Source organism: Microtus oregoni, unplaced genomic scaffold (genome assembly GCF_018167655.1).
Source record: "Microtus oregoni isolate MIOR12 unplaced genomic scaffold, Mior012 000019F_ref0000042, whole genome shotgun sequence".
NCBI lineage: Eukaryota > Metazoa > Chordata > Mammalia > Rodentia > Cricetidae > Microtus > Microtus oregoni.
This window is the reverse complement of record NW_024543078.1, coordinates 27,603,327-27,630,208: the sequence shown is the minus strand read 5'-3', so window position 1 is coordinate 27,630,208 and position 26,882 is coordinate 27,603,327. Positions and strand designations below refer to the sequence as shown.

Sequence of the window (26,882 nt, the reverse complement as noted above, 5' to 3'; positions counted from 1 at the left end):
TTATTCCTTTGCCTTGTCTCCAGTCTAAAAATGTAAAACAAAGCTGATTCATTTTAGAATCTTCAAATTGAGGAATATACAGCAATTTTGATAACACTCTGTATTAGAAGCTTATTCTGTATATTGGATAAGAGAAGGAAAGCAGGCTAAACTAATATATTGCTAGCATTTGGGGCAGACGCATTAGGAATTTTTCTTGTATCATGAAAAATTACTTTGTAATCTTTACATTTGAGAAGCATCATTCATTTCTCTTTAACAAATGCAACAATGGTCCACATTTCCTTAGTTTACAATTGCAAATACATGTAGCCAAATAAAGGAAAATAGATGAAGTGAACACATCTATCTACTTCACAGATATTCCTTTTGCACCAGCATTTTAATTTTCTTTCTGAGTTCTGGTAATAGACGAAGGGAAGAAGAGTCAAGGAAATGAAAATCTTCTAAGCCTATTATCCATGAAGGGGAGAAATAAAAGAGAAGTCTGATGTACAAATATGCAATGAAAGGTTTTGAGAGTTTTATTTTATTTTATTTTTGAGAGTAAGTGGATAGAAAACACTTTCATGGAGAGATGAAAGCTGAAATGGGTAGTCAATATGGTAGCAATTATTTAGACTTACCTAAAGAATCATCAATTCCGCTCTTAGGTGGACTAGAAATATACTCAAAGGACTTATACAATTAAGTTCAAGCTCAATTAAATTTGAATCATCAAAATGGAAGCATAATAGTTAACACAGGAAGAAAGGAAGATGAGATGCCTACAAAACATTCATGATGGATACTGAGTGGAGTGAAACATATGGGGATCTTATGATCTATAAAAGGAACATAAAGTTGAGTTTCTCCATGTTTAGATTACACTTTGAGACATTAGGAAGGATAAGATTGATAATACCTTTTTGGTAACATTTTGTAGGGTGGCATGAATACGTGTTTTTTCTTCACAACCAAAAAAATAAATAGGCAGTAAAAGTAACAGGCAAGTGCCATTGAAAGCAGAAGCAAACACATACACACAGAAAGGCACACAAAGAGATGACTAACTCAGTAATGAAGAAATTTGTAGTATGTCTGTAAAATTCAAACTTTTATATGTGTGAGGGTAGTGTAGGTTTCATTTCTCTCTCAGAATTGGCTGAATTGGGCTATTGCAAGCAGACAAATAAAGGAAAGCTGATTGACTCTTGTATCAAGAGATCCTCTGTAGGAAATATAAAGTCCCACAGACTAATCACCTATAGCAGGGAAAAGCTGATCACATCCTTCTAGTCTTTGTCTTGTACCTGGACAAGAGTCAGAAAGTTAGCCGTCTTAAGTGATTACATGAAAATGCATTAATCTATCAAGAGCCTGTATTATCTGTCCACCAAAGACCTATAACACTCCTACTCTCTTAAGCTATTCCAAAGGTAGACTATAGGTAGGAAAAACAGAGAGACCAGTTACTTAGGTACTGAGGACCAGGTACTTAGTTGGAAAAATAGCTTAGTTGGGGAAAATGAATCAACAAACAAAACTAAATATAATGCACTAACTAAGAGAGGGGTGAAAAACACCTTACAGTTTTTTTTTTAAATGATACATGACATCAGGTTGCCTCTGGGACTGCTCCAAACTAAGATTGACAGAACATTCACATTTTGAAATATTGCTTATGACTTAAACAGAAGGAAAGAGAGCTGTGACAGACTTTCAGCAGCAGCTAAATGTTTGCCTTCTAAAATGACAGGTGTCACTTAGGTACATCTTTCATCATCCAGAACTGATTGCTAGTCCTCAAGGTGCTCAGGATCTGCGTTACCTTCCATGTGAAGTGTGGTGAGTTATAGGCAATTCTGATGGATAGATATTTTCCACATTCTTTTGGAAACCAAAGGTCTTAATGGCATACACCTCTCCATCCTCCATTCTTATAGCTTCCTCTCCTTTTACAATGGGTACTGTTTTCCCAGCATATGTTCTATAAGGACCAACTGAATGTCCCTTTAGACTACAGATGGGTTTCACTTGATAATTCTTCCTATCTGTTTCTACTTCATAGGATTCCATAGCTTCTTGACTGGCTTTACCAATATCACAGAGACAAATAATAATCCCAGCACACTTTATTCTAGTATGAGTAGCATCTTATATATCTTGTAAAAATATAACACATTTATATTATTATGAAAGTTAATAATATACATTGGATTAAAAGTAACAATAAAATCACAATTATTCTACCACTTATATGTGTTTCAAAGTCTATCTTACAGACTTCATCATACTTTAAGTCTGTTGTGTCACCAGCGTTGGGAGTACAATATACAGGACAGTTTTTGAGAGAACACCCAGCATGAAATGCTAGGCCTGCATTTAATCAATTATCTTTTATTAGCTTTTGAGAACAGTCTTTCAGTTTGATCCAACTCATAACAGATTTTCTAACTTGTTGATGAGCTTCTGCAGCTTCTTGGATGTCATTCCAAGTCTCTTCACTAGGCTGATCTAATGCTTTCTTTTCTTAACTTGTAGTTTCTCCAAGCAGCTGTTTGCCCATCTTCTGGGGTGGGTATTCACACTCTTGTTCTTTGGGGAAAACACCATTGGGAATCAGGTCACATATTGGAACTGAGGGAGGGTCATTGTAAAATGTAAAAAAATAGAAATGGGTTAAGAGATAAGAGTGAGCTAGAAATATACATATGTGAATAGGCCAAGCAGTGTTGTAATTAATACAGCTTCTATGTGATTAATTTGTTTCTGGGCAGCCAGGAACAAACAAGTGGCCTTTTTACAACAATCAGGTTCTTGTTGCACTGCTGACATAGCCCCTTTGAACTTCTTCTGTCTTTTCTTCTTGGCAGCTTCTTTTACCATGTTGGAGGTTCCCTCTTCCCTGTCATCTGGATTGTGGTCACCATTTAGGTGGCTCCCCAAAAATTCTGGCTCCTCCTTCAACACCCAATGTGGGACTTAAAACCATGACCCTGAGATTAAGAGTCTCATGTTCTACCAACTGAGCTAGTCATAAGCATTCATCCACATATAGATAGACTGTGGCATTTTTTATTACTAGTTTTTTATCACATGCATATGGGGTACCTCTCTGTTTAGAGATATCTGAGCCAGAACCATAACTTAAATGAGCCGAGAGTTCACTGATGAAGAATAGTGAGAATAGATACATAATCTCACTGAAATTTCTATTTAGGTAACAGTGATGAAATTCCTCAACATGTCTTCCTTGTGTGGCTGAATTCGTTAGGTAGGGCTCTATCGTCCAAAGTTCTCCAAGGACCTAGACAAAACATTGTGGTTAGCCTTTCCTTTCTCTTTATTTTCTGGACATGTCTTCACTTTTTTAATTGTGATTTTTAGTAATTACTGTGAAAAACAAGAATAGTTTTTGTCTGTTTCAACCCAAAGGAGAGTATGCCACAATAGCCATGTTTTCCCTAAAATTTTCCCTATTCTTTGAGTAAATCATATGTGAATATAGTTTATTTTTTATCATAAAAATACATGACTCACTTCTAATACGTCAGACTCCCCAGGATATTCATGCCTACTTCTTTAAATTTTTTTTGCACCCACCAAGTTTATGTATTTCTACCCATATACTCATGAATGTAGCTATATACTAGATCAACTGAATCCCAGCAACATATCAAGACCAAAAAGTGACTGTCTCTTGTAGCAACCATCAGCTACCTACTTATAGCTCCTCAGCTAAGAGTGGAGATTGCATAGAGATCCCTGCATGATCGGTCAATGTTCTTTCCAGAGACATTGCTTGTTAATGGAAAACCTCACTGCAAAGTATGGAAAACCTCCCTATCACTTTTGGTCAGAGATCCTCTAAAAGCATTTAAAGCCACAGAAGTTATTGCCATTGCTAGTGGTAACCTATCATAACTAAATGTTAAGACTCTGTTGCTGAAAACTTCATACACTATAATTTCAGAACAGAAAATTACTCTGAAACTGACTGGAAGACATTTTCCTTTCTGGCTAGCTTTATGGTGCTAAAAGGTGGCATTCAGGCTGTTGGCAGAGTAACAACATCAATAGTCTTACTCAGGGATGAGCCCTGCATATTTTAATACCAAACACCTCTACACTTCTTAAAATGTGCACTCAGAGAGCTTTTGGTTTTGGCAAAACAATTGCTTAGTAAATATAACCTTTTTTTTTTATCCTTCATTCCAGTGAGTTTCTTGTGCCAATTTGTATCAGACATGCCCCACTGTCTTTGTTCATATCATTTACTTTGAGTCTATCAGACTCCGTAGGGAGAATAGGACCTTTGTCCTCTATTTCTTGAGTAATTTTGTTCAAAAATTATTTACAAGGACCATCTTGACCTCTACTACACCAAGAGAAGCAGGCATTAACATTAGCTCTCTGAATAATGTTGTCATGTATACATTTCTGAAAATCTTTCAAATTACTTCATGAATAATTTCAGGATAAATGGGTGTTGAAAATGAGTATTACATTGTAAAATAAGAATTTAAATATAAAACGTGTATAACTTCCTGATGAGGACATGTATACCTAAAGTAGGAGCATGTTCCAGATATAGGTCATTGCTTATAAATTCGCAGCAAAGAACCTGCTGCTACTGATTTCTGGTCTTGAATATTCAAGTATATTTCAGCTTATGGCTACTTCCAGTTCCCCTTTATATTGCTTTATCAAATGAAATAATTTCTAAACTCTCAAAACCCATAACTTTATCATGGTGTGATCGCTATCTTCTTTGATTTAATTACAAAATGTTTCTTAGTTTTTTATGTGTAAATACCAAGTAAAATAATTAACAATTTAGATTATATCAATATAATATATTTGCTTCCTACAAAATACTTTTTTATTTTAAAGATTCTTTGCCACAGCAGTTTTATGTTCAGAGCTTAACTGAGGAAAAAATTACAGAAATTTCGCATGTACCTTCTGCCTCAATCATGCATGACCTCCAATATGATCAATATTTCCTATATTGAGTGATCATTTGTTACAGTTAATTAACATACCTTGAGACATTATAATTGAAGTCCATAGTTTACACTAAAACTCACTCTTTTTCTTCACAATTCTATAGGGTTGGAAAATGAAATAGTAAACGTATTGACCATTATATCATCATTCAAGAGTTTACACACTTTTAGCCTTGCATTTAACATTTCAACTCATGCTCACCTTTAACCATATGATTACAATTTTTATTGTTTTCTTTTTATGGAGTGTCATGTGTTGGAATTTTACAATATGTTTCATTTTATACAACAGTTTCTTTATAAATCAACATGTATAGATACAGCTATGAGATGAATTAGTCAGAACTGTGTGATAAGTCCTATTCTAGCACACCTTTTGTTACCAGGGTTCCAGCCCACTCTCACTTCATCAGGAATTATACTGGGTATACAGATAATTCTTTACATCCCCTATTACAACAATAGGCTTAGTTTTGTACAAACAGTTTCTAAAATGACTACACAAGGATTTGTAATCAACAATAAATGAAAGTTTCTGTTGTTTCATATCTATGAAATTTGTTGTTGTTAGTTGTGGAATTTAATCATTAAGAGAGAAATGCAGTGTTATCCCCTTATACTAATTCATATTTTCTGATAATGTATGCTATGGAGTATGCTTCCACACACGTTTTAGAAATCTTCATATTGTTTCTGATGAATTATCTGTTAGGGCTGTTGATTCACTTTTTAATTGAGCTGTTTATTTTCTCACGATTGAGATCTGTGCATTCTGTACAGATTTTAGATAACAGTCTTTTATCAAATATGACATCTCCAGCTATTTTCAATTGTCTTTTATTTCCTTACAACTATCTCCTACAAATCACAAAAATTATCAGCTTTTTCATCGATTGTGTATGCTACTTTTTCAAAATGCTACCATCAAGCTCCTGTTAGTCTAGGTTCTAGTTATAGGATGAATCTATACAGTATCAAATGATTTCTGTCAAAACTTAGTGAGATAAGATTCTTCTTACTAAATGGCTGGATAAAAACATTGTATTTGTCTGTTATTCTTGGGAAGATATTGATGGTTCATTGATTCTTGACTTAAGGACATTTATCTAATATCACTTGTAGTCATTTGGAATTATAAGCTGCCTCTGCATTGTGTGGTAAATGCAAACAACCAGAATAACAGAAACCAATCTATGGTGGAAGAGCATTGTAAATCATAAAAAGATGATGGAGCTGCAGAGAAAGATAGAGACACACGCTTGACAGTCCTGCAAAGAGCAAGTAGCCAGGGCTCCAGACATTACAACTTCCCTGTGAGCAAAGGCGAGCAGACATGGATCCAGAGAAAAGAGATTGACAAAGTAAGACAGAATTGAGGGTAGGAAAGGTGGAAACTACCACTATGAATGCTTGAAATGAAGGTAACTGTTATTTCCATTTCTATTCAACAGAGTGCTCGAAGTCTTAGCTGGAGCTATAAAGCAAAGTAAAGAAACAGCAGGGGATCAAGTAGGAGAAATAAAGAAATCAAACCAGTTCTACTTGCAGGAAACATGATTCTGTACTTAGAAAATCCTAAATCTGTCACCAGAAAACACTTAAGTATAATGAACACTATAATCAAGGAGTAAGATATATATATATATATATATATATATATATATATATATATATCCAAATCAGCACTATATATCCCTCTGACTTCTACAGAAAGAGAGAAGTGAAGAAATAAGAAAGGAAAAGAAAAGAAAACAAAGCTCAACTAGACCCATAATATCTAGAAATAAACATAAGAATGAGAAAATTTTTGACAAAGGTAACTTTAAATGACTGAGCAATCTCTTCTGCTACTCTTTGCTATTCTGATGAAGTGAGAATTTTTTCTTAAAATCATGTTTTCTCCAATCAGCTTAATTTATAGTAATTCTGAGAAATCTGTAAGATGACTTTTCACATTTATTTTATAACTTATTGAAAGATGGTGAAATGTTTTAGAGAGCTCAATTAAAACTTCAAGGGATGATGAATTTTTGATGGCAAAGATTTCCATTGCATCACTGTCAGTGACTCAACTTTATTTTTATTTAATTTTCAGTACATTTCAGAGTAATTCATGAGGAATAATAAAGATTCTAATGATAATACATATATATATATAAAGTATGTCAAGATATCAATTTAAAAAACATCACTAACCTGTACTCCACATGATATTTTAAAAGATTCACATAAAATATAATTTTCCCTAAAGTCAACTAATTATAGACACTGTCTCTATCAACAAAATATCTTTGTGACAATTTCCATAAACAGCCGTGCTTTGAACACTTTGGAGTTCAGGCTGACCTCAAACCTGAGTTCTGGGATTGCAGGCATGTGCCAATGGACCTGGAAGAATATTACATATTGCAATAAATATAAAGTATTACTCTTTATTATTTTATTGACAGCTCACTAAGAAAGAATAAATTCTATAATTTATTAATTGTAAATTCAAGGAAGTTAACTAAAAACTACATTGAAAAACTTCCATTTTGGTTCAAAGGTGATGTATCTTTAAGTATGATATATGGAAAGTCATCAAGCAAAACAACAGGTATGCTATTTTTCTCCTTGAGTTAAACTAGACATAGATATAAGGCTTATTTTTAAATAATTCTTTTTAAAATCAAAATGCATAGGATATTGGGATTCAATCATTGAATGAAGAATATGCTTGAATGACCATGCACATTGAAGGTCTGTGTATCTCCAGCACCCCTATGTTCCTTTCTGTTACATTTTCCTTCCATAACTGTTATCACCATAGGCAAGTTCTGCTTCCTTGCGACACTTATTCAACTGTTATTAAACTACATAGTCTCTCTTTCGTCTTTCTTCAACATTTTTTAAAAGCACATTGGGACCTCGCTGGCTCATAAATTTCACTTTACTGTATTTATTTTCTGTGTGAATATAATATGTATTAAGTGATTCATATGATAACCAGGAAACCTTTCTGGATTTGCTGCTATAATATTATTTTGACAAATATCTTTCATGCATATTAAACATATGCATGTATTTTTATTGGCTTTATGGTTTATTCAGTTTATATTAGTAATAGCATTTTTGCAATCAATGGCATCAAAGATCATATCAATCTTGTGTGAAATTTATTTTCAACAGAAGACATTTATAGTGCTTAAATTCTTTGCCTTTTTTCATCCATTTTGGAATATAGCTTGTTCCTGGGCCCATTGGACAAGTTTTTCTTGATCAATAGACTCTGAGGCTTATTAGATGTTCTTAGGCCCTTTTGAGCATACTTTTCTACTTATCTTTTTTGTTATGTACTCTGTCATTTAATGACTTGTAGACTTCCAATTCCTTGCTGTACATTGCGAATAATAAGCATCTTGTCTCTCACTGCAGCGTTCTTTTCACATTCTCACATTTTCCTTCAGTAGATTCAAAACCTTATCCTGACATATAGACAAATCTATCAGTTTTGCTTTACAGATATTTCTTTTGCAAGATATGAAAGAGAACTGAGCCTGTTCCTGAATGCAAAATCTCTTGTAATTCTTAAGTTGATGTTTAAATTCCATTTTAGCTTCACTTTTACTGAATATTTTAAATAGATTATTAGCAGAAATTTTAGCAAAGGAATGTGCTACTGCACTTCAGTTTTTAAAGGTGGTTTCCTTGAAACTATTTATGTGGATCCTAAGTTAATTTCAGGAATCCTAAGTATTCTGGTATCTTTTTAAGCCTGCCTGAGGTAAAACCTTTTGTGTACCATAGTTTCTATATGAGGCACAATAGACTAATTCATGAAATAATATGAAAGGTTCTTAACACATGAGTTTGGTTCATATTTCCTAATCACGGACTCCAAGTTTTAAAGATAGCAACATCTTAAAAGCTACTTGTTAATAAGACAGAGTTAAAGACTCTTAAATGGACAGCAAAGTGCCCTGACCCTATGCTGACACACACTGCTATGCTCAAGTTTCATTTACTGGAACATATTACATCTAGGCAAGAGGCTAGAAATCAACATAGACACTCAAATGATGACATTATCCATCACCTAAGACCATCATCTAGAGTAAGTACTGTGTAATGGCATCAACACAAGAAAAACAATACCTAAGGTGATAAATGCTCTTTCTAAATACTAGAACAACAAGTACAAACCTCCATGTCAAGTTAAAATTATCAGACTACTTCTAACTTTGTTGCAGTAATGTCTGGGAAACAAGCAAATGAGCAAGTCCATCCTATGGTTAACACATGACACACTGTGCGTAAATGCACGAAGAACCAATATTCTCTGTCTAAGAACTGAAAAAGAAACACACAAATTTATAATTTTATTAATATACTCGAGGCACCAGAGAAATGGAAGGAATTTTCAGAATTAACAAAAGAACATATTTTCCTGATTCTTTCCAAAGAATAAATATGCTGAAAATATCCTGTGACTAAGAGTCAATTCTTTATTTAGAACTCTGAGCAGAAGATTGTATAGCCTCCTCTTAATACTGCATCAATCACAGCATTCTAAAATGCTCCCTCTTTGTTTCTAAGCCTCAGTAACAACAATTAGTTTGATAGAAAAAAAAATGGACACTCATACACATGACACTCAGAGATCTGTACTTTCAGAAATCCAATCATATGCTCTACATGTCTAACATTAATGGGATCTATGAAGTTTTCTGGGAAGAGGAGGTCAAAATGACTTTGATCCTTGTGAGATAAATAAGTTACAGGCAGAAAACTAAGATCAGGCCTGAGAAAGGCACAAGACAGTTTGTCCTTATTTCCCGCAGTGTCTTGAGGGGAAAAAAAGGAAACATCATTTTATCCTTGGGAATATTTGTAGCAGTGGCTGAACACTAAAGCACCACATCCCTTGAAAAACATTCAAAATTCTAAGAAATGAGTTAGGACCAAAACAAAGTGGAAGGTCCTGTCTGTTGTTGTGACCATCTTTCCTGCCGCTGGTCTAACCAACAGTTACTGGTAGTCTCTTTATTATTCCCTTTTTTTGAAAGAAAGAATTTATTCAGGAGACACACATAGTGTAAGTTAAACTTTATTTGCCAAGCAATCACTTCAAAGAGGGATTGACATGGAGTGGTCCAAGGTGAGAAAAAAAAAGTTTCCAGGTTGGGACTCTGAGAAGTTTTTTAGGAATAAATATGAGGTGAATGAAATATTCATATAATAAGATGGTCCTTTTAGCTTCTTAATAAGAGAAGACTAGGCTTCCCCTTTGGACTATTGATTTTCAGAACCCTCTATGAAAGAAAACACAGCAGTTCCAAAATCACAATGTAGATACCTTTATGATATATTTGGAATATTTTAAAACTGAAAACTTTACATGTGTGGTAACTAAGAAAGTGAATGGTAGCTTGATTTCTGACACCCTGGATACAATTTATTTGAACTTGAAGGATATTTATCCACAAAGGAACATTCTGATAGTCAATTGACCTTGCTAGCAAAACATAGGTTCAGTTTTCCTTGGGAATCTCATATTTACTTCCTTGTCTTCTAGACACCAAGCCACTTACGTGGTTTATATCAACATAAGGTTCTCTCAAACAGATAATGTATTCTTTTGTTTAATTTATTCTTCTTTGGGTTATGTTGGGTATGTGTGTATATATATGAGTTCAAGAACCATAGCATATATGTGAAATGAATGTCAGAAATAATTTTGTGGCATTGATTCTTTCTTTCTACTTTTATGTGGGTTTTAGGATTCCAAGTTTGTGTGATAATTACTTCTACCCTCTACACCATCTTACTGGATACATTAATGATGTTCTACCTTATGATTATGAGAGTGGGACTAGGGAGATAGGTAAAAGTGCTTGCCTTGCAAGCAAGAGGACAAGAGTTTGAATCTTCACAACTGATGTAAATGTAAATGCATAGGACTCCTATTGGGATATGGGAGATAGGGATGGAAGAGCCCCTGAAACATATAGGCCAGGCTGGCTGAGAAACAAAAACAAGACAGGACTTCACACACAGTAAAAGAAAAAGACTGAGAACTAAGGCCTTCATACAATGGCAGTAGCAATCCATGCACATTCATATACATGAGTGTGTACAGGTACATAGAGCATACATACACACACACAATTATAAGGACAATTTAATGAAAGCAATAAAGCAATTTGACAAGTGGATTTTATGCCCATATGAAGAGAGGAGTAATATACACAAGCGCTCTGTCAGTAGCCTTTGCTAGACCTTGAAGGCCAATCATTGGCCATTGTTCCAAACATATTTCATGATAAGATGTTGCTCACCAAGACCCTAAATACCAAATAAGTGAAAAGAAAGTTTCTTTTTAATTCCTATGACTCACCATTAGCAGGTTTTAGATATCTAATTACAAACATATTTTGTGTCTGAAATATATCTTATTGCAGTTAAAATTACACCCAGTATGTCCAGCTGCCAACTAACACATCTGTCTATTGGTCTTGCTCTACATAATTAGGAGTTAGAATTGCTCTTAAAGATTGGCAAGTAAGTCATACATATAAAAGATCACAATAGGAACGTCTGCATATGATAAGGGGTTTAAAATATAATAATTATATGTAAGGAGATATGGGAGACTTTTAAAGATATAACCAAACCCAACTCAACCAAATACCCAAATCTGTTTCAGACATGAAAACTAAACATAATTAAAAAGAAGAATGGCAGGTTGCAGAAACTGACAGAAATAAGTAAGAACATAAGCTATCAGATGAGAAGAGTGACTGATGAATATCACCCAGAGATGACACAAACTCAAGACAGCAAATGAAGTGTGCATACTGAGGATCCAGATGACTTAGATATAATTCTGTAAATTATAATGTGAATGATCTATAGCAACTAAAATATGTTGATGTATATAAAATGAAATATTAGTTGAATAAAAATTATTACATTGAAAGAAGAAATATTTAAACAACTGTAAACCATTGTCACCTTTTAAAATACTGAGTTTAATCCACTAGTCAGTGCAATGTCTTTGAGACTTATGTAATCTGGATATGTATGCTAAAGTTTTCACCTTTTATGTTTGTAGAGTTCTGTCTTGGGGAGTTACCCAAATGTAGTTTTGTCTGCTGAAGGATGTTTGGATTTGCAGATTCTAACAATCCACAGTACACCTGCTGTGAGCATGTGTGGACTGGTTTTTGTGAATATGTTTTAAAATGTTAGCCATATAAAGTCAATACTGACTTATCATAATATCTTGTCTTTCAAACATTGTTTTAAAAGTGAGTAGTAAAGAATACAAATATTCAAAAGAATATAATACTTACATTAAAACCAGACACAGATCATTAAAACAGAATTGAGTTCAAAAGTGAATACACTTCTGACCAATTGATTTTCAACAACAATTCTAATACACGATGTACAATGACTAGTCTCTTAAATGAATAATAGCATATAAATTGGATATTTATACACAAAGTAATTATATTAGATAATTACTTCACACCATATTCAAAGCTCAACTTAAAATTTCCCAAAGATGTAAACATGGGATTGAAATGGCAAAATTAGCAGTTGGAAGTACAGAAGAGCTGGTGGCATTGGCCCAGGGAGTGAGTTCATTTTAATGACACAAAAGCACTGAAATAGTTTGGATCTGAAAGTAATTTTAAATGCAGTAGTTTGAATATCTAGTCACCAATTTATATAGATCTTTGCGAATCTGCAGTGCAGACCCTTTAGGAGATGATAACTGGGGTGGACCTATTACGATGTGAGGAGGTCTCTTCTAATCTTTCCTGCTGCTATGAGCTCTTTCATCCCTCCTTCAGAGTGAAACCACAAGCGAAAATAACCCCCCAAACCCTAATGTTGTAAGTACTTTGGTGATCATGGCATAAAAAAAAAGGATGTTGTATGTATCTGGGATCCTATTCAGTCTTTGAGGAGGAGGAAAGCCCAACACTTTCTGCACATCAGTGTACCACCAAACAGTCTTTCATATGAAATAAGCTGCACACAGTTAATCCCTCTATCCCTAGGTAATATCTCTTCCAGGTTCACATTCTAAAAGTTGATGTTATAGAAGTTGAGAGTAAGGTGGTGGATTCTTGTAGAGGGTACATTCAAAACAAAAGAATAAACTTTTTTCACGAGCAGCTGGGTGTGGTGCTGAACTCCTGTGAACCTAGCACTCTGCAGGCTAACACAGAACAATGGGAGTTTAAGGCCTGGCTGTGCTATGTAATGAGACAGTCCATCAGGAATAAATTTAAGAGATTACTGCATAATAAAATTACTAGAGCTAACAATCATCTTTATATAATTGAAAATTGCTGAATAAGTATTTTAATATGTAAGTCAGCTTGATTTAGCCATGGTACAATATATACCCATTTTGAAACATTATTGTGTGTACTATAAAAGCATTAGATATTATCTGCCAATTAAAAATAACAATAAAGAAAATTGCAATGCTAATATTGCTAGTATAAAACACAGGTGTCATTAACTTGTATTCTTCAATCTCTCCCTTGTGTGTCCTCGTGTCCTAGGTAATGAATCATTTGTCACTAACTAATTTGCTCCACTGTTTCCTTTGTTGATCATATTGCTCATCCTCTGTGACATTTTTCTTGGCCTCCTGAACATACACAGTATGAGTTGGATTAATCCTGTTAGCAGAGGGAATCTCAAAATGGACTCTGTCCTGTGGTTATTAGTGATAACTCTAATGAAGATTTATAATTAAAAGGAGCAAACTGGGTAAATAAAAATACCAAATGTACAACTTGAGAAACAGAGCACCAGGACATGGAATAGAGCTAAATCCTGTATTCAAAGAGTTAAAGAAACTAGAAATTGAGAAAAGGGAGTAGTGGCCTCAGGGCCAGAATCCACCCAGCTAAATTTCAAGTTGTGAAAAGGAAGTAAAGAAAAATTTAGATTTGGGTGTGGAGGTACACACCTTTCGTCCCACCACTGGGAAGGCAGAAGCTCTCTGAATTTGAGGCCTGCTTGGTCTATTTAGCAAGTTCAAGAAAGCCAAGCTTAGGCAGTAAAGGCAACAATAAAAAAACAGAAAGTTGGTGAAGATGACATTGAACTAGGAGGCCATGTTCCAGTCACAGCAATCAGCAGAACTTGGCTGCTTTGGACACATGGTTCTACCTTTAGAGTTAAGGATAGAAGAAACAGATTATGGAATTTGCCTCTGCTCCTAAGGAAAGCCAGTGCCGGCAGGCATGTGTCAGAGGTGTCTCTGAATGGAGGCCTAAAAAGGGCATTTTGTAAAGCTGTGAAGTTGAAAACTGTATTGCCTTGGAGACCTCAAGATGTGAGAGATGCCATAGCCCTGGGAAACCTGGTGAGCAGAACTGCCAGCAAGGAGTGAAACCACCCAAGAGGGAGAAGTGTGTTGCAGTCATCAAAGCTAAACACAGCTATCCGTTTGATAGAATTTTGACATCAAACAAGGAGATACAGAGTTTTGAGTTTGCCTAATTGGTTTTCAGTCTTGTTTTGGCCAGGTGTTTCCTCACTATGTTCCCTTACCTATGCTTTGGAATGCATTTCCTGTCCCATTGCATGTTGGAAGTATGTAATCTACTCTTTGATTTTGAATTTTACAGGAAATTGCATTTAAGAGATTGTAGGAATCTCAGAAGAGACTTTGAACTTTGGGCTTTTAAACATTGTGGAGGCTGTGATAGAGTAGGGAGACGTTAGAAGCTGGACTAAATGAATTTTGCATTATGATAGTATTTAAAGCTTTATGGGTGCCACTGAGTGGAATGTGGTAACTTGAATAGCACCCATAAACTCTTATGAAGGGACACTATTAGAAGGTGTGGTTGTGTTGAAGTAGGTGTGACCTTTCTGGAGAAAGTGTGTCAGTGTAGGGGTGGGCTTTGAGGGTGCCTATGCTCAAGATACCGCCCAAGGTCACAATCTACTTCCTGTTGCATTCTGATCAAAATGTAGCAGCTCTTCCTTCAGCACCATGTCTACCTGCCTGCCACCATGTTCTCTGCCATGCTGATAAAGGACTAAACCTCTGAAACTGGAAGCAACGCCCTCAATTAAATGTTTTCTTTTCTAACAGCTGCCATGTGCATGGCGTCTCTTTACAGGAACAGAAAACCAAAGACAGATACCATCTTAAATTTTTAACAGATTTTTAACTTACTGTGTTATGTTCCTAGCAGACAAAAGTTTACAAAACTATTACCTTATAAGTAATATTGTCTATCACACTTGACTCCACAATGAATTGTATAATCTTCTCATTGAAAGAAGAGCTACATTTTTCCACCAATATTTCTTGATACCTAAGAGTGGGGACGTAGGGACATAGGGATGATCTACTTTCACTTGATAGATCAGCTAGTCCAGTGTAGTCCTGTGTACTAGCATGGGTTTCTTGTGCCCAGCCACAGAATGCTGGCTGTCTTCTCAGGCAAATATTGATGATTTCTTTCCAGAGCTCCTTCTATGGTTTGGTCAATGGTCCATGGTTTTAAACTGAGCTGGTTATTCAAATATTATTTCTTCTGTATCCTTTTTGGAAACAGAACACTTTGCTAATATTTTTGTTGTTGTTTGCAGAAATTTAACTTGTTAATTTTCCAGTGTTTACCACTTTTCCCTACCATTCCTTCAGTATATAACTCAAAGATATAGAAAACATATTTTTAAAACTGCCATTTGGTTTTCCAGATGGTCTTCTAGTTAGTAATTATGACAATCCAGCTTATAAATATTCCAAGATTTTAAAAATAATTGAATTTAAGATAATTGGGTTGTATATTTCCTCCAATAGTAAGTATTTGATGCAATGAGGATTGTCATGCACTAAACAAAGCAGCAACGTTTGAAGATAATGCAAATTTCATGCATGAAAAAACTCATCTGTCCCTAAAATTGTTGAAGATAACCAAATAATGAAATATATGGTCAATTCATAAGAGTCTTGGTACATGTGTGAATGTGTAAGTACTTTTGATTTATTCTTCCCTCATATAATAAGTACTACTGCAGTTTCCTCTCCTTCCTCTCCTTCCAATACCCCCTTTACCTGCCCTCTCCCCCAGATCCAATCCTTCTTAGCTTCCCTTAAGAAAACCGAGTGGTGGTGGCACACGTCTTTAATCCCAGCACTCTGGAGGCAGAGTCAGGCGGATCTCTGAGAGTTCGAGGCCAGCCTGGACTATAAGAGCTAGTTCCAGCAGTCCTCATTGTCCGCTATGTTCAGCGAGTCCGGTTTTATCCCATGCTTTTTCAGACCCAGGCCAGCTGGCCTTGGTGAGTTCCCAATAGAACATCCTCATTGTCTCAGTGTGTGGGTGCACCCCTCGTGGTCCTGAGTTCCTTGCTCATGCTCTCTCTCCTTCTGCTCCTGATTTGGACCTTGAGATTTCAGTCCGGTGCTCCAATGTGGGTCTCTGTCTCCTTTCATTGCCTGTAGATCTTTGTCCATGGGTGGACCCTTTGAGATTTATTCTGCCAGTTAATTATGGTATCCCTAAGGTAAAAATTCAGTACCTTATGGTAGAATCAGTGGAATGTTCTCTGTTCAGAACAATAAGCTAGTCTAGACATTCAGTAAACTCCAGGTTCAGTGAGCAATCTTCTCCAAAAAATAAAGCAGAGAGCTATAGAATATAACAACCAACATTTATCTCTTTCCTCCATATATGTATTGATAAGCAAGTACACAAACAAATATGTGCACTGACAAGCTAAGGAGAAAGACACATACAATAAAATATGATTATATTTTTATATTCATATATATGGTTATATATAATATATGCTTATATATACTTATATATATACACACACATAGATTATTTTTACCTAGAATAATGTTTTCTTGTTATGATTCAAGTTATAACCTACAGTGATTTATTTCTTATATTGACAAACAATACTTAGATATATTTACCATGTTTTGTTTATCCACCAGATACTGTGTTTTGATTATTTTATACTACCAGAAAATAGACATGATGTGGGTATGAATGTCTTCCTCCCATTCTTTGGGAAAACGTATCTTTTATTTCTCCTTGTGTGCATACCTGAGAGTGGAAGGGCTGAATTTTCTGGGAAGTTTGTATTTGACTTTTGCAGAAATTAATATGGTGGCTTACAAGGTGATTCAACTATTTACTTTTCCATTAGAAGTGTAGGAGAGCACCAGGGGTTTAAATAATCTCTCTTCTACTTATTAGTTCTCTCTTTTTCTACTCATTCTGGTGTTTCAAGTAGATCTCCTTGTGTTATTAATTTACATATTTCAAATGACTAATAATTCTTCATTTTTATCCCTTAAATATTTGGTAAAATGCATATTCTATTTTCCCATTGTAATTGTTGTACATAACCTAATATAAACTTAATTATTAAATAAAATTAAATTGAATATTTAAACTATTTTGAGAAACAAACAATACCATGATGACAATACAGTGCTTCTTCAAGAACAATTATCAATAACTAAGAAAACATGCCATTAATAAAAGCATAAATAGAGACCAATAAAATACAACATAATGGTATGTTCAGAAATAGACTGGTATGAGTATCATCACATATTTAAACTTTATTTTTATTGTCATATGTAAATTATGTTTGATAATTGGTTTTGTTATGGCACATATACATCTTGCATGTATAAATTACATATGATCCATATAAGATCATATATATTTATATGTTTTACCTTGTCTCAAGCAAACAAGTAATCATGTTAAAACCTTGAGCTAACCAAGTTTTAAAAAGAAAAAGAAATTCTGCAGAAAAGACATCTGTAGTAGAGACTTAAAAGTGGCTGGTGGTGGCCCACATGACAGGATCCTGTGTAAGGGATTTGCAGGAACATGGTATTATTACCAGCAGCTTCATCACTGAAGAAAATGTCTCCCACTTAGTGAGCGACAAACACTGTTGGACTGTTGATCACCAAAACAGGCAAAGACAATTGAGGGAGGAAACACATTTTTTTCTTAATATGGCATAGGCTCTACTAAATATTTGTATGCAGAACATTAATCCTCAAATTAAACTTTGTATTTTCTATAAACATATAATAAATCTTAAATAAAACACAAAACATCCAAAAGAAAGCTATAAAACACTTTCATGACCAGAATTTATGGAAATATTTGTTGCACATAAATCATAAGTTCTAATTATAAAATTATTAATGATAACAAAATTGAGATTCACAAAAATTAAAATTTCATTGTATCCAGTTTTTTGACTTGCAATTGAGTTTCTCATGTCACAGGTTGAGTGGGGACAATAGAAGGACAAAGAAGTGAGGTTTATCAGGATATAAAAAATCACAGGCCCTGTAGCAGAGAAAATATGAAATAGTAAGTTGCCTAGTAGTGTTTTGAGGTGATGAGTTTTCTAACCTGGAAATAGGCTCATTTGCTACCCTTCACATTAATAAGAACAGAAGTGGAAATGAATTTTGATGAATATATGGGAATTCTGATTAGTAGATGGCTGAAGCCAAAGTGCACAGTCCTAGGAAAGCCCACGGGGAGAAAATGGCCTATCAAAAATTTTCATGTTGGAAAAGAGCCAGAACCAAAAAATAACTAAACAAAGGCTGTTGTTTTGCAGACATATTTGTGAGTCAGTACTTTTGGACTTTATTTTCTGAAGTTGGTGCTCCAAGAGCTGACATGGTAACATGTAGACATTTTGTTTTCCTTGGCCTTGTAACCTTGACTAAATGCTTACAGAATATAGCTGCCTTGTTCCTTAACCTAAGCAGTTGTCTGAAAGGCGCTGAGATTTCTACTGAGACCTTTTCCATATTTGCAACTTCATGCTGTTTGTCCCAGTAATTAGGAAGGTAGATCAGAGAGAGTATTATTTTGAGGCCGCCTACAGCACCTAGCAAGATCAGTCAGAACAAATAAACAAAACAAAACCCAAACCTGAAGAGTGAGGCAGTACAAGAAGACAAAGAAAACTAAGGGATATGAACAAGAAAGGAACCTTTCTGGGATGTGGATGAAATCCACCAGCTGATAGTCAAAACTAAAACTTTGCATCTCAATTACCAGTTGCTGTGAATGTTAACTATTTAGACAATACAGTGTTCTCTTTATACAGAAATAGTTGAATTAAGAATCTTAAAATAGCAGTTCCATATACCTAAAACTTGAATACAATATATCTGAGTGATTAAGCACAGATAAGGAATAGCATTGCTAATTATCTGTACTTTTACAGAAATTTTACACTTACCTTCCTGTTTCTTTTGTTTAACTCAATGTCACTTTTCACATGATTGGGGAAATTAGTACCCTTATTGTCTCTTTTAAGTTTATTCTGTGTCTTGAGGATTGAACAAAACAACCCTGTGAATTTAGTTAGGAACTTGCTTTGTACTCATACCTTCTATTTTTTTTTCTAATATTAATATACTGATATTCTAGTAAGTATAAGAAATGCAAATCCATTTTATGTTTTGCTTTCAGCTTTTAAAATAATATTATCGTTGTTAAAGTTTGACTCATTATCCTTACTAATACTGTTTTATTCCTTACTAGCAAGTGCCTTTTTACTGATATCATAGTAATTTGTGGATTGTTTTTACCCTTTATTTCAAAACTTGACACTGAAAATTACCTATTTCATACAATTAAAAATGTTCAGTGTGCACTCAGTATACTACTCCAGCTAATAGGAAATCAACTGTATCTATTAAATGAAAGTAGCATGGATAACTGGAATTGTTTACAATAGGATGACTTGAGCTCTCTGACTTTTTCTGTGCTGATGCTATTATTGTTTCTTCCCTTATGTGGCCTATTACAACATTGCTGTCACTACTCACAATTTAGAATATAAGCAGAAAAGGAAAATCAAGCTATTGAAATCCCATGGCACAACTGACTTTGTGACTATCATTAGTTAGCTACAGTCTGAACATGTATTAGTATTATTTCCTTAAAATAAATTTAAACAAAACTCACTCTAATTCGTCAACATTGAAAAGCACAACTCTAACCCAGGGATCTCTACAAAAAAATAGTGGCTTCCTTCCCTGTCATTCTCAGCTTGACATGGCGCCAGCCCATTCCAATTCCATGAACCGCATGCTTCTGATTAGAAACTTCATTATTTTTCTCCCACAGAGCACAGGAGCGAAGGAAAATGTATTCAGGAAAACTAGTTGAATTGGCTTTGCTACCACTGAGCAAAGGATACCCAATATTTCTTTACCAAAAGCCACTTAATTTTGTCACAGGAATTTTTTTTTTTTTTTGACAAGAGCAAATAAGTATGAGAAGTTTTTTGGCGAACTGAGTAGTATTTCAGTTCTGAATCACAATATGCTCTGTGACTATGTGACGTGATTTCAAGACAGTGAGTTTACTGAGGCAAGCGTGAGGCATGTTTTGTAGACAGAAAAGAGGCAATCATGAGAGGTCTGTAACCAGGGCAAATTTTGTCTACTTTAACACTGTTGATAGCAGCTGTCAAGAGACGAAATAAAAGATTATCCTCTTTAAGATAGGTAAAGGCATGTTACAGAAATTCTCATGTTAATTGTGCTTTTGGTGCTACAGTAACATATCTAAGATAATTAATATATAAAGCAAGAAATTTATTTTTTCTTTGTTTTGGAGATGTTTTCAGCCCCTAGTAAAAGTTGAGTATGGACAAGGAAAGTCTTCATCAGCAAGAATGTAAAACTTGAAGAAGCAAAGATTATATTTTGAAGTGCCCTATGTCTTAATATTTTGTTGATACTGCTTTCTTATGATGATGAGCTAAAATGATCTAGAAGAAAAAGCAACTGTAGGGAGAAAGGGTTTATTTGACTCATAGGTCACGGTCCATTATGGCAAAGAAGTCACAGTGGTGGGTGTTTGACAGGACTGGTTACCTTACACCCACAATGCAGAGCACAGAACAATGGATTAGTGCATACAGGCATTCAGCTTGATGTCTCCATTTGCATACACACTAGGATCCCCTGCTTATGCAATGGTGCCATGCATCGTGGGCAGACCTTCCCCCCCAAATTAACATAATTAAGATTTTCCTTTGCAGATATGTCTATAGGCTCATCTCCCAAGTGAATCTAGATCTTATCAAATTGATAACTGTTAGAAACCACCACTTCTGATATGGCTTGAGAATCTCTTAAAGGTATCCATGTCTTGAGCACCACTTTATCTTCTAAAAATGTCACTGCTGAGACCAAGAATTTAACACATAAATCTTTGGAAGAATTCAATTTCCAATAGGTAAGAATAATTTTCTTTGTCTCTCATCTTATTGTACATTGAGTAATATTTTCTGTAAATTCGGAAGGCCATGAATTTTGTGTGACCAAACAGAGAATTGGCAAGCAGATGGTAGTTAAAATACAGAGACATTTATGAAGTAAAGCAGAAGCTATGAAGCAGCAAAAACAAACAAAAGAATATTACACTACATAGAAACTGCTCTTAAAAACAGTTTTTCTAAGCATTTACTTAAATCATTTAAAATATTTTCAGATTCTTTTGTTTAGACATGCACACCTGTTTCTGATTTGAGGCAAATGTGTAAAGTGAAAGTGTTTATAGTAATATATTTTTCTAAGTTATTATGTTTTATCACAATTTTAAGAACCTTAGAGTGCTTTAATTGAAATTTAAAATTTTAAGAATTATAAAAGTAAGTAAACTATGTCCAAGGCTATTGAAAAAAACACAGGTAGATCATTAGTAAAACTTTGGAGAGAAGATCAAATGAATTAATAGTTAAAAATTATCTTGTTAGAGAATATACAACCACTACTTGACATACTAGCAGAAGCCATGACTACACTCTAAACATCTGCTATTATACTCACAAATGTAGTCCTCACCCCTCATCAGAGAGATTTCTGTTTTCAACAGATGGAGACCACTACAGAACAAACACATCCAATCAAAATGCAGAGTTGAAGAATTCAGTCCCAATGAATCCATCCAATATATAGCTCTTACACAAAAATCTCAGGGAACGTTGCGAATGAGGATGATAGGAAGATTACAAGAGCCAATTAAGAACAGCAATAGCCAAGCCAAAATTAGATGGAGGAAGCCTATGAGTCACCAACTGTACAAAATGAACTAAAGGGAACCCAAGAACACTGAAAACAGGAGAAATAGTCCTCCTCAGGGAGCAGCATATTAATTCATTTTCTAATACCAAAAGATCATCCCTAAACCAGACATATGAGTAACATAATACAGAGTAAATAGGCTATATGTATGGATATATATTCAAATGCATATAATAACAATGAAAATGAGGTTAAATATTTGAAAAAGCACAAAAGGTGGTCAAGGGAGTCTTTCCAGAGAGAAAAGGGAATGGAAAATATTGTTATTATAATATAATTTCACAAAAAGAACACAAAGATGAATGGGTAAAGGAGATGGATATAAGAAGAAATGGGGAAGAAGGTGAATATACTCTGTAGTGAGCCAGACAGGATCGCCATTACAAGATGGCGCCGACATCCTGTCTTGTTGGTTATAAACAACTCCATATTTGGCTATGGCTTTGAGAGCTGCGCATACCCGCTTCCCGCATGCGCAGTGGATGAGGATCCTTGAGCCTATCCCGATGCGGTCTGGTGTCAGCTGTTGGTGGCAGCCAATCACAGGGCGACCCATGTGCCAATTCCCCATTTAAGCGGCTGCCTAAGTGCACCCAGGCCCCTTCGCTTCCTGCCCCTTAGCTCCCTGCCCCTCCGGTTCCTGTTCCTTGTTCTCCTGTCCCCCTCATTCCATGCTCCCCATCAATCAAGGGCACTCCAGTAAAAGCGTGATCTGAGTGGAATCCTGGTGTGGTGGTCATTCTTCGTCGCCAGTCGAGAGGTCCGCCACAATACTCAAAACACGTAAATATGTCATTAAAAAAAAAACTCCTATTAAAGAAACAAAAATATGCCCCAGCAGTGGTAGTGCACCCCTTTGATCCAAACACTTAGGTGCCAGAGGCAGGCAGATCTCTGAGTTTGAAGCCAAGGACAGCCAAGACTACATAGAGAAATCCCATCTTGAAATAAATAAATGAATAAATAAAACAAATATGTATATATATATATATATATATATATATATATATATATATACATACACATGCAACCCAAGAAACTAAATATTCTGGAAATGATACAAGAAATGATACACCAAAATTCAGAACAGTTATAAATAAAAATGAACAAAACAATATAAAAATAAATTATTCAGAGATGACAAACAAGAACAAACAAAACAATGCTAAAGAATATTGTATTTGAATATGCAAAGGACACAGGTGGAGCCACTACCCAGATTCTTTGGACTGTAGGGGAGGGTCACAGCCAACCAGGAGCCTTCCTGGTACCTTGACACAGTGTTATCAGGTACCAAGTGCTGCTGGAAGTCTCCAGCCCTGGTCGTGGGAGAGAGAAAAGCCACAAAGTGCATTATCATTCCTTGAGACTGGAGCGGTCAGGCACCATTGTGCTGAAAGAGTAAAGGGTGAGGAGGTGGAAGATGGGAAGAGGCAGAATGGTTCATGGGCTGGGGACAGAGGTGGCTCTGGAGAGGTGAGGGTGGTAAAAAACGGGCTGATGTAAATGGCCAGTGGGCCACCCAAGTCCAGGAAGATGTAGGGGCCTGACCTATGAACAAGGAACAGGTCTTGGTCTTTGGCTCTGGAGCAGCCAATGGGGCCTATGTTGATGTCTGTGGCTCCTCTCACTGCTGGAAGTTGTGATGGTCTAGGTCATCACTTGGGGCCATGTTGGTGTCTGAGGGTCATGGCATGCCAATCTGGGTAGTGTGCACAGCCTCCTGAGGCCTTGGTGGTAACCTGGCCCAGGCTGTTGCTGAAGACTCTGTATAGGTCTGTGGTCCTACTGCCAAAAGTGTTTGTGTTGATGTACTGGCCCATGCTGCAACCAGAGAACACACAGAGGCCTGGGATCTGGGTCAAAATCTATGACCTTGTTTGTGTCCAAGGGCTGTGCAATCACCTAGGCCAGGGTAGATTGCATGGCCAGGGCTGTCATCTAGGTCCAAGGTATCCTCTGGACCAAGGTTATGGTCAAGGGCCATGTTTGGTTCAAGGGTAGTGTTTGTCACTCTGCTCTAGCCAGGGTCTGTTTTGGTGACTATGGTTCCTGAGATCATCGAAGACAGTACTGATGCCAGGGGTCTGGGCTGCCACCTGGATCCATGTAGATATTGGAGAGCCATGGTGCTGCAGGGACCATGCCAGTCAGGGTGGCCTGTGATGACATCAGGCTGTATTGCTGCCTAGGGCCTTGTGTGGGTCCATTTTTCTACTACAGTTAGGGTATGTATTGATGTCCATGGGCCATGTTGCCACTAAAGGCCACATAGATACCTGGGGTCTGGGCTGCAACCTGTGACCATGAGGGCATCTGAGGGCCATGGTGCCACCAGGGACTTCCTGATCTGAGTGGCCTGCAACTGTCACCCAGGGCCATGGTCTCTTCCAGTCCTGGGCTGCTGCAAAGGGTCATGTGTAGGTCTGTGGTCCTATAGCAGATTGGGTCTAAATTGATGTCCCAGGGTTCCTATTATCACCATGTGGATGATCAGTGTCCCCCAGGGCCATGGTCTCTTCCAGTCCTGGGCTGCTGCAAAGGGTCATGTGTAGGTCTGTGGTCCTATAGCAGATTGGGTCTAAATTGATGTCCCAGGGTTCCTATTATCACCATGTGGATGATCAGTGTCCCCCAGGGCCATGGTCTCTTCCAGTCCTGGGCTGCTGCAAAGGGTCATGTGTAGGTCTGTGGTCCTATAGCAGATTGGGTCTAAATTGATGTCCCAGGGTTCCTATTATCACCATGTGGATGATCAGTGTCTGATTGGCTTTTGAACCATGTTGGTATCTGAGGACCATGCTGCACTTGGGGTTATGCTGAACCGGATGACTGATATTGCCACCTGAAGCCATGGAGACAGATGAGCACTGGTCACTGCCTAGGGCCACGTCTGTGGTTCTGCTTAATGTGGGGACTGGGATGGTGTCCATGGCTACAGTTGCCACTGAGGGTTCTTTGGATGCCCAGGGTCTGGTAAGCCACATGGGACCATGTTGGTACCCAGGGATTATGCAGCCTTGCAGGCGTAAGTCACAAACAATGCCACACCAATTTGGGGTTATGATTATTAAGGTGGTATTTATTTAAAGGGGAAAAAACTTACAGATCACTGTCCCAGGCAACAGCCCTCTACGCAACCAGGAAAGGAGTCTAGTCGCCGGTGGAGCAGGAAGTGAAGAGAGAGAGGAGAGGGAAGTGGCCGCTTTTTTAAAGGGAGAGAAACCACGCCCCAATGGGCTGGTACCTCAGCGGTGATAGGCTGGAGGAGTGGGAGGACCTCCCGCAACACAGCCTCATATTTCTCCTACAGCAATCATTAGGAGGGCCCTGCACCTCGTCTAGGTAAAACAGTAAAGCTGGCCCTCCTGGTGACATGAGTGATAGAGACCCAGATCTTAGGGCCTGAGAGCAGGAGAACTGCCCCTGCTCTCTGCTATAGACTGCCCTGGGTATGCTAGCTGAAGCAGTGCTGGAGAGCTCACCCAAACTGAGATAAAGAGAGAGAGATCTAGTGAAATGACCAACCCAGGTACCATCCAGGCCCAGAACCAGGGCTATGAATGGTCCCACCACAACATCTACAGAATCTATAAACTTGGAGAATGTGAAGGGGACAAACCTACATATCCAAAGCAGTAGGATCTCCAAGACACAGGACAACAGCATGATTTCCAAGATGAGCCCCATTGAGAGTTCACTATCAGTGATATAGTAAAAACCAGAGTCCTCGAACCAGACCAGTGACTTGCGGAAATGAACACTTGCAAGTAAAGATGAATGGGCTAAAGGATACACTGTGTGACTCAACGGGCCACGCTACAAATTTCATGCTAAAATTCTTTTACTTTGCTTTTATTTTCTTGTTTGTTTGTTTTTGCTTTATTTTATTTGTTTGGTTTGATTTTTCTTTTAAATTTGATTTTGGTTTGGTTGGGGGAGGTTGCAAGAACAGAGGACAGAAACAATGAGATGGATAAAATATTCAGATTAGAATGCATGATTTGAAATCCACCAAAAAAATCAATAAAGGTGAGAAAAAAGAGAATATTATAAATAATGGAAAAGGTTGTTGTATACTTATTGGAAGCCATTTAGAAAGCCTGAACTTGACCAGTTTTTCACTTCTTGTTTTTAGTTTTCATGGACAAGTATAGAATGTTCTGGAAATACAACAAGCTGAGATAGGAAAGAACAGATAGGAATGGCCTGGGTTCTTCCTGTCCCTCCTGTCCCTTCTGTCCGTACTTGAATAAGATGCCCCATATCATGTTATCCCAGAGCTTCACCTCAGTGCAATCTCTCACAAGAAAAATGACATGTTACCTTGGTAACTTGATTTTAAGTTCTCTCTGGGTTTCGTCACTATTACAGCTTTTAATAGTGAGTCATCAAAGAAACAACTAGTCAAATGCAAGTGAATGAAAAGAGAGTCTGATTAATTTATCAACATGAAATTGCAAGAACGGGACGAGGAGACATCAACATCAGATTATGGAAATAGTTCCTCAAAGTCTTGGAAGGAAGGGAGAGAAGGAGGGAAGAAAGAAGGAAAATATGTTTTCCCAGAATCAGCCAGCAAGGCTTGAGTGTCTGCATAATGGCTATTTAACATCATTTTGGGGCCACTACTACCATCAAACTTAAAGACTTGCTTTAGATATGTACTTTATTTTACTGAAAAACATAATGTGAAAAGAAACAATGTAGGTTGTAACTCAAAATCTGAAGACAAATGGGATTTCATTCTCTCA

The 26,882-nt window shown here is 36.5% G+C and overlaps 1 pseudogene; it reads right to left on the bottom strand.

Annotated features, from left to right (window-relative positions):
* Nucleotides 1-1,806: 1,806 nt before the first annotated feature.
* LOC121459261 lies at nucleotides 1,807-25,061 on the bottom strand (annotated as a pseudogene).
* Nucleotides 25,062-26,882: the final 1,821 nt, after the last annotated feature.